At 30.5% G+C, this 9,362-nt stretch overlaps 1 long non-coding RNA gene across 1 annotated transcript; it reads left to right on the top strand.

The window, feature by feature from the left end:
- The first annotated feature begins 8,717 nt into the window (after positions 1 to 8,717).
- Positions 8,718 to 9,362, top strand: LOC139905476 (uncharacterized). Its single transcript, XR_011780254.1, has 2 exons — positions 8,718 to 8,858; positions 8,960 to 9,362. It is a non-coding gene; the product is annotated as an uncharacterized lncRNA (long non-coding RNA).

The raw sequence follows: 9,362 nt of genomic DNA, 5'->3' as shown, positions 1-9,362 counted from the left end.
GCCCTCGTCGAGAAGTGTTATGCTTTTTTTAAAGAAAATTTATCTTTAAATACTTAAAAGTTTGTCGTAGCTTCACATTCTTTATTTTTGGGTTGTAAATCGTAAGCTTTTTCGGTATGTTAAAAAAAAATAATAAGGAGAGCAGCTTTGTTTTCATAGTGTTTCATCAAATTAGTTACGTGTAGTTGTGAGATAACGGAAATAAAAAGAGTTCAGGGGCGTCTTCAGGGTTATAGACTTTTTTTTTGGGGGGGAGTGGGGCTTCAGCCCTCCAGCTCATCACCTGCAAGTCCTACTCCATATCAAGCAAGTAGATAGGGAAGAATTACTCAACTATTTATCCTCAACTCTACTCTGAGTCCAACAGGGAATTCCACTCATAACTCCCCATGAAATCCTCAGAGTTATTCTCCTCTCATTCATGGTGCACACATTCGTAGCTAGTGTTGTGTCAATCCGTCTTTAGTTAAGACTGCAGTCACGTCCAGTCCTGCAATCAGTCAAAAATATATAAAGTTTGGTCCCTGTTGACGTCACTCAACTTTATTTCTTCTTTTTTAATCAGTTCTAGTACATCCAGTCTTATGGACCGGTACCAAGACAGGACTGGACCGAGTAAATATTTACCGGCACAACCCTACTATTAGATACAGTTTATTCGTCGATGTTATCCACTTATGAATGAAAGAATACTGACAACAACATTATAAAATAAAAATACAATGGTCATGTAGCCAACAACAACGAAAAAATTTCCCTAAAAATGCTTAGGATTTACAACCTATATATATACATATAAAGACCAATTCTGAAAATTGGAGAGGAGAGGCTGAGAAATGTCAGAAGATAATATTGCGTACTTATATAAGTACATAGATTCACATTTATAGTACAGAAGCGTGAGCCAAAGATGTTTTTCTTTTTTTATTCAATAGAGTAGTAGTGTGAGCGTAACCCACTCACAAAAAAACTCCACTTAATATTATAAAGGTGCTTAGTGTATTTTTCCCTTCCAGTCTATATTTGTACTTTAAATTACGCACATTTACGTAATAAACGCTGTGAGTCTCAAGACCGGTGTAATCATATAAATATAATTTATCATTGATTCTTTGAATTTTCGAAGATTCATGCTGAAGTATTCGTATTTATATTTAAAAAGGCATGTTTTTTGTTATTTAACTGATTCTGATTAAAGCTACAGGTAAGGGACACTTAAACTTTTTATTTATTTATTTACCTATGATAGTAAAATAATAATTTATGAAAGTATAACTACATAATATTATTATAACTAGAGAGTTAAATATAATAGTAAACGTAAATTATTTTCACCTGTTTGAACAAAATATTCTTTTGGATGATGCAGCTTAAACCGTCCTTGAAGCAAGACTAACAAAAACCTGTCTTGAGTCCGTATTACTTTACATATAAATTCTTACCCCAAATAACTACAGAATTATACGGCAATATAATTGTAAAATTATCTTTTTTACCTTGATACATACATATACAGTTTTCAGTTTAGATTTTAGTACAAAAAGTACCAAAATATAGAAACATAGAATACGAATTTTCATTTTAATTAGAGAGTTTTCACGTGACGTCAACATTGTTGACGTCGGCCATTTTGGAACCTAAATAACCAAGTTGTAAAATAATAAAAAAATATTTTTCATTGATAGTAAGGGATATAGTGAGCTCTTGGTTCCCATAATTGGACCGACAAATAAAAAGACCAAATGCATGCTACAACATCGATCATGCCTCTACACGCAATTTATTTTATGTAACTTTGCATATTATAATCTTCAAACGTCAACAAAATAAAAAGGTTCTGTAATTTAAAATCTTCATATTTTTGAGAGAAGGAATGCCACGTTCGTAAATTTCGTGCTTCCAAAATTTAATTTATCATGGCATTTTTACTCCTATAAATAAGATACATTTTAAATCACTTTACCTCATCATTTTTTAGAGTGAGTCTATTTTAATATCCAAAGTTCATGTCTACACTTTTACGTGTACATGAATAATAGATGTAGCATAGTTACCTGCCTTTAAACCTTACAGCCTATCAAAAATATATAACTCTATTGGTTGATTTTATTACGAGTATATATATGAAACCCTATTATGTATAAAAAATGTTATTACATCGTTATACAACCCTATTTTTATAGTATAAAATATGAATTAACTATTAAAATGGAAATAATAAGATATTTTTCTCTAATCATCTTACTTTTCTTATCCCTAATCAATCCAAACATAATAAATATAATTTACCAAATCTAAAGATAGGGATTTTTAGTACTTTGATTATATTCAGGTATTAATTATTTGCATCAAGTAGTATTTAATGTATGAAGGGGTTAAGTCGTTTATATTTTTAAAGCCATTTGATGAAGTTTCATCCATATTTATTGGAAATTTGTCCATTTAATGTATTAAAAATATCAACTTTGATTCCTTGGCTACACCATCACTTATGATTCAATTTATAACCTCAGTGAAATTGCTCTATGGAAAACATTTGAAGTTTTTAAACGATAATTGCCTGTTGATAATTTTCGTTTCCTTGCTGTATTTTTGAACATTTTTATTAACTAATAATAAAACGTCAATGGTGTTATCAATTTTTTTCTTTCTTTGAAAGGACAAAGATACATTGTTTTTCCAAACCAAATTCATAGTATTCTACATTGTCAGTTAAGAGGGAAACGAGTCACAATTATGAGTGTCATATCCTACTTATCAATACATATCTTTCATGGAAGAATATAAAAATAACAACTTGATTTTATAAGAATATAACAGTTGTTTTATGTATAGTAAGGGTATTTGACTGTTCAAGGACACTAGGAGTCCTTTGTTAAAACTGTAATACTAGAAATCAAATAAAGAAAATACATTTATATATACTTAATCATACTTTTATATAAGAAAAAAAGATATTATTCCTTTAAATAATGATATAATTCCATCAAAGTACAAATATTATAATATACATGTTTATATTAGGGTTGATCGTTCCCAAATATAGGACTTATAATGGGTCTTGTCTCTATTATTGGTCCTTAAAGCTGCATTACCTCACTAAAAAAACTTACCCTTGTATTTTTTTATTTTTTTTCATGTTTTCCCCCACCCCTTTATTATTGTTCTGACCGTTGATTAGCTAAATTAGAATGAGCTCAAATTAAGCTGAGAACAATCCCCAAAAATTATTAAATAATAAGCTATATTAATATAGATCAGTTTGTCTGTTCGGATATATGTATATATACTTGGATTGCGTATAGTCATTTTAGAGTGTATCTTAGGACTGTATAGATACTTGACCTTATAAATATCGATACAATCTAGAGTGCTCGTTATATCAAAAAAGAAAAGAAAAGGGTTATGTAGAATTGGTAGAGTTGAGTAGTTTGTAATGAAAAAAACTACTTTTATAATTTAGAAAATGAAAACCGGTTCTTGCTTGTGTTTTTTCTAGTTTTTTTGTTAATTACACCAACGCAATTTTTCTTGCATGTTTTTTTAAAGTGAATCTAACTGAATTTTTGGTGCTAATTCCAAATTTGTTATTAGTTTTTGGCTATTACATCAAGTTTTGAACAACAGGGTGATAAAAAAATAAGACAACACATACCAAAAACTCTTAATTTACGAGAACTCAATAATACATTATTTTTGTTTTAAGTGATTTTATTTGCATATTGTGGTACTGATTTCCATACTCCTCGTTCATGGAGACTGAGTGTCCAATAGGGATACATCCATATATATTACCATTGGGAAGTAAAACACATTTTAAACTTGTTTTTGAGCCATCAATAAAGAGTGTCCACACACTTGAATGATACGCAGCCACAAGAAGCCCTTCAATGTGACTACAGTATACAAAGTGATTGTACGAATCAAAGAACTACCTCAGTTCTGCTTCTGTGTCACGATAAAATGTGACACTTGTGCCCTAAGTAAGCATGTTCTGCTCGTGCAGTCTGGAACCCAATAACTCCTAAGTTATAATAAACTAACTAATCATAATCTAATAAGTATTTTGTTCCAACTTTAGAGCCACAAAAGACACAGAGATCCTTAATTATAGTAAAAAACAACTACTAATTAAGCAACGGTCTTGCACTATTTAATTCACTCAGTTATGAATTTAAGTATCTTTCATTCTTACCAATATCGAGACTGCAGAATCTACAAGATTAGTTTGCCATTGTTCTTACATGAGACTTAATTAGAGGATGTCCAAAAACCCCCTATAAATTCAGTAAAGATATCAAGAATTCAAATATAATTTTACACGAGAACATTTTTGTCCACTAGGGACATTGAGGATGCTATGCATATTAGTTACTTAATTACACAACTTCTATTCATTCACCCTTTTAGTATATATTAGTGAATTGAATATTTAAGTATTTCTAAGAAAACAAAAAAGGCCCAAAATCCCTTCATAGTAGTTAGCCAATTCTTTCGCACTATAGAATTGGTATTCAATATAACAAAAGTAATTTGAACTAATCAACGTTCAGAACATTGATAAAGGGAAATGAAGCAGAAAAATAGACAGCTGATCACAAGATATAATGTACACTTTTGTGTTAGTGAAGTAAGACTATGATCCCTCTAATATTGATTGATGATGACGTCAAATGCAAATATTTATGGTGATGTTATTAAGCAATTTATTTTTCTTGGAACAGCTTTAGGACAGGAGGGAAAATTTCGATCCTGATACTGGATTTCCCTTTTTAATTATTACTGTAAAATGAAATGCTGCAGATGTGAGGCATTGCTATTACAAACTTCCATCAAAGATTGAATTATCCATTGTTATGTGACTTTTGTATGTATATTCTACAATGTATAATTTGTAATAATGTACATTTTGTAGTAGGTTTGTTGTGTTTTTATTATTCATATTATATTTTATGTCAACATACATAATTTTTACCGAATAGTAGACAGACTACGTAGCACTGTTCAATGTTCATATAGATATATCTAGACAAATGATTTTTAATATGTCACGGTTTTAACATCTCCCTCTGAAAAAATAATTCTCACCTATGCTTGGTGTAAATTGTTTACAAAATACATGATCAAATAAAGACATATAAATTGTAATATATTTATAATATTTTCCCAGGAGTAAGGTCATTCTAAATGTAAAAGGCCATCCTCTTTATAGGAGTAACTCAGTTCATCTCCCCCCATTATTTGTAGGTTGCTGATATTAACAAGGATCTTAATTCAGTAATACCATATGTGTCGTTCTTGCCTTCTTCATGCGCTTCCCAGTATTATAATGGCTAGTTCTAGCTAGAGATGACATTTTTGTGTGTTGAAAAACTAAGTTTATACATTAAAAAAGGAAAAAAGTTTATTGCATGTGCTCTGCCTTCTTTCTTGTTCATTATTTAATAGGTTGTCGTGCTGTTATCATCACACTGCGAAAGAAGAGTTCATATTTATTCTTTGTGCAAATTGTTTAAAAAATACTCAATAAAATAAATAATATATGAATTTAATTATAATTATAATATTTTTACGGCACTAATGCCAATCTATAAGTAGAAAGTTCTCCTCTTATGAGCAGTAATTCTCCCCCCTCCCCCAAAAAATCATATATTAACAAGGATCCTAATTCAGTAATACCAAATGTATCGCTCCTGCCTTCTCTTACACCTCATTTTTTATTTACAAAAAAAGCATCCTTAGTTATACTTAAAGTGACTCTTAAGGAAAGAGGAAACCAGGCGGTTGGAATAATAATAAAACAAAAAACATGCATCTAAATTATGTTCAGACATTCACAACAGACACTTTCAATCAAAAAATGACTTGGGATGGAACTTAAGTCGAAGGCATGGAGAATAATATTGCAATGTGTCTTCTACAAAATTATATTTCTAGCAATGACATGAGTCAAAATATGAAGCCTCTTTCCTTAGTCCAACTACAACTATACCTAGATTTATGAAGTATATTTGTATAGAAAGCTTGATATGTAAGATCAAATAGTCGATTATTACTATTCATATATCTAAATATTTTCAAGTTTATGATATATAACAATCTTCATCTCTCAAACCTTTCTACTTATTGCTTTGGGGATACCGTAACCATGTAACCAACTTACTATTTTTCAGTAAAATTAAAGAATAAACCAATAGTTGGAAAGGATTGGCTATTGCTACTAAATTATCGATAATATATCGTATTGGTATATAGCATTGGTGCCCCTAAGACATCAAAATTTTGTTATAGAAAAAAAGAAATCATGTTTGGTAAAGAAATAAGCGTAGAAACTTGAAGAAGAAAGATTGTACTACTAATCAAAGAAACATATCAAAGTTGAGTGGTATTTGTATATTCTTCAGTATATTCAACATAAGATATAATTCATTAATAAAATATTATCAATAAATATTATTTTAACTATTTTTTTTCAGTCTTTTATTTGTTAAATATCATTATCACCTTATTTTGATCTAATTTCATTAATGTATTAAGAATTTCCAAATTATGATTTATTTAGTTCTCGTAGCTGTGTTTGTTATGACAATTAATGTATTTTTTATTTATTTTGTTTTTTTGCCGTTCCATCCCCTTCTAGTGTATATAGATAGAGATGAGGCTTGTGTAATGGCGCAAGGAGAAAGGAGGACATATGGGATCACTGAATTAAGACCTTTGTTAATATCAGATGGCTGTTATATGATTTTGGGGTTAAGCTAATGAATTACTGCTATAAAAAGGATAACCTCCTATATTTAAAATAGCAAGCATTTGTGGTGCAAGGAAAATATTACAATCACATATAAATTCATATTCATTTAATTTATTATGTATTTTTAAGTCAATTTCCACCAAACATACGCGAGAACTCTTCTTTTAGAGGGAAATGTCAACACACCCACTACTTATTAAATAATGAATAAAAAAGAAGAAAGACTACACGCATCAACCGTTTTTCCTTTTCTAATCGGTAAACTAATTTTTTTCTTTACAAAAACATGAAATTACGTACTTGTGTATAAAAAGGAATTGCTCACAGCAGTTTAAAAATTAATTCAAACGTAATAAATCAATGTTTATGATAGTGATAAGGAAGAAAACGTAAAAAAAACCTGACAGTTGAAAACCAAATCCATGGTAAATTATTATGTGGTAACAAAATAATATTGTTGTTGTATTTTCTCTCCTACAAACCATAATTATTTTAAAGCACAAAACCTCTTCATTTTAAAAATGAGAATGGTTGAGGTTTTACCTTACTAACACAAAAATTTATAGTGTATTTTGTTGTCAGCTGCCGATTGTTTTACTTCCTTAACGTGAATGAATTCTTGAACTGCTATGAGCAATTTCTTTTCCAACCTGCGAATGCTTTAAATACATTTCCGGCAAGAATTTCAAACCATTTTCACCACTGACTAAACATTAAGTGTGCAAAGATAGGAGTCTCATAATTTTTCACACAATGATGAACCTCTCACGCAAAAAGAATTTTAATACTTGCAGAACATTCTCGTACGTTGGGTTTAAATAATAATTGTTCATGTAGAGCCAGTGTGTTGTTTTTCATTGCGTCACAATCAATTTGACCCGAATAATAAAAAAATATATACATACTGCTTAGAAAAAGTGTTATTATTATTATGTAAATGTTTCACCTTTAACGTGGGCTCGCATAGACTTACTACAAAATATTTGCTTTGTGAATAGCTATTTGACAAGGAATGACAATAAATTGTTGGAACATCATCATTTGTTCACCTGTACATTTATACAACAGTACATATTATCCATAGGATAGATACACTTTCAAGTGATCGATGTTTCTGCTTCTTTTCCACAAGTCAGTGATCGGAATGTTGATTGGCTGCAAATAGAATCAACTGTTGTAAAGTTGTGAACATTTTTAAGCAATTATTATTATTATTTTATTTATTTATTCTTCTAAACATAACATTGAATCATTAGAGTTGACAAATTTTTTGTAATACGGTTAAAAACACTTAAGAAGAAAATATAACATAAATCAAATCAATAATTAACATTCAATATATGAAATAATTATTTATCCCTTCCTTGCCATCTTCAATAGATATGCATTAACCATACATGTAAAGCCGGTGTGTTTTTTAGCTGGCCCGTTAATTTGAAATTGGTAGTATGAAGGACGAATTTTATTTTCCTTAGTTGCTGTCATTATTATTTAATTCCTAAGTAATGAACATCCTTTACTAAATAGATTCAATTATATTCAAAACCTGTTTGAACGTTCGTGTGTGCTCATAAAAGACAGAGCGTAACCCCGAGGATTTGTTGCAGAATTATAAGTGTAAGTCCCTTGTTGGACTCAGAGTAGAATTGGAGATCGACATCGGAGTAATTCAGGCAAATTTCATTGTTTGTATCCTTTTTCCTTCCATTCTTTCCACAGCTGATTGTAGTTGATCTAATGAAACGTCTTGAGCATTATTCTTTCTCTCCTCCAAAACATTTTTCAAATTTGTAGGGGGGCCATGTTGATTTTCGTGTTCTTTTTTTTTTACATGTCCATTCTATACTGGATTTTCATCTTTGCATGTAACATATAAAAACCGGTAGATCTGATAGGCAAGCTACCACGAGACTGAAGGGAAAAGAGGATCTCGAACCAGTTCTCATAAATAATTATCTATCAACAACATTGTTCAAAACGGTTGAAGCACCCTCAGTTGTCCGTCAATGAAATCCTCAAGTCCAGTCGACTTTATTATAGAACACACAGTCCGGGTGAAATATAAAATCCAGATAACTTTCGTGATGACTGTGTCAGCCTTTAGGTGAGCCCGTGTCGTCGGTGGCATGGCCACCAGTCAATTTTCTTTATTTAGATCTATTCCGAGTGCGTCCCTAATTTTCAGTTCCACGATTCTAGTTACAGGTATCACTCTATTGCATTCATAAAAAGATGGAAGGGAGACTCCGTGCGAGTTTTGAACAATAGTTCGAAAGGGATCCCCAGGATGGACGAAGGCGTTGGAATTAGTGCTGTTGAATTCCAAAGCTCTTATTCCCAACAAAGTTATGATAAATTAACCTTAAGCTGCTGATGAAATAAGAGTTGTTATCATGTCAGATATTGCAAGATATGTTGTCTTCTCTTTGGTGGTTCCGGACAACTCTAGATCTAGATGGCTTGTACGTGTCTTCCGAATTCTTTATGTCGACGGATTTTATTTAGATGTTTTCGCTTTGTGATACATATGTGTATAATGATTAAGTATGTTTTTTAAATAATTATATCTCTGATAATTATAAACCAAAATATTTATTTATGTTATTTA

Source organism: Lepeophtheirus salmonis, chromosome 5, assembly GCF_016086655.4.
Source record: "Lepeophtheirus salmonis chromosome 5, UVic_Lsal_1.4, whole genome shotgun sequence".
NCBI classification, from domain to species: domain Eukaryota; kingdom Metazoa; phylum Arthropoda; class Copepoda; order Siphonostomatoida; family Caligidae; genus Lepeophtheirus; species Lepeophtheirus salmonis.
This window is presented reverse-complemented; position numbering and strand designations above follow the sequence as displayed.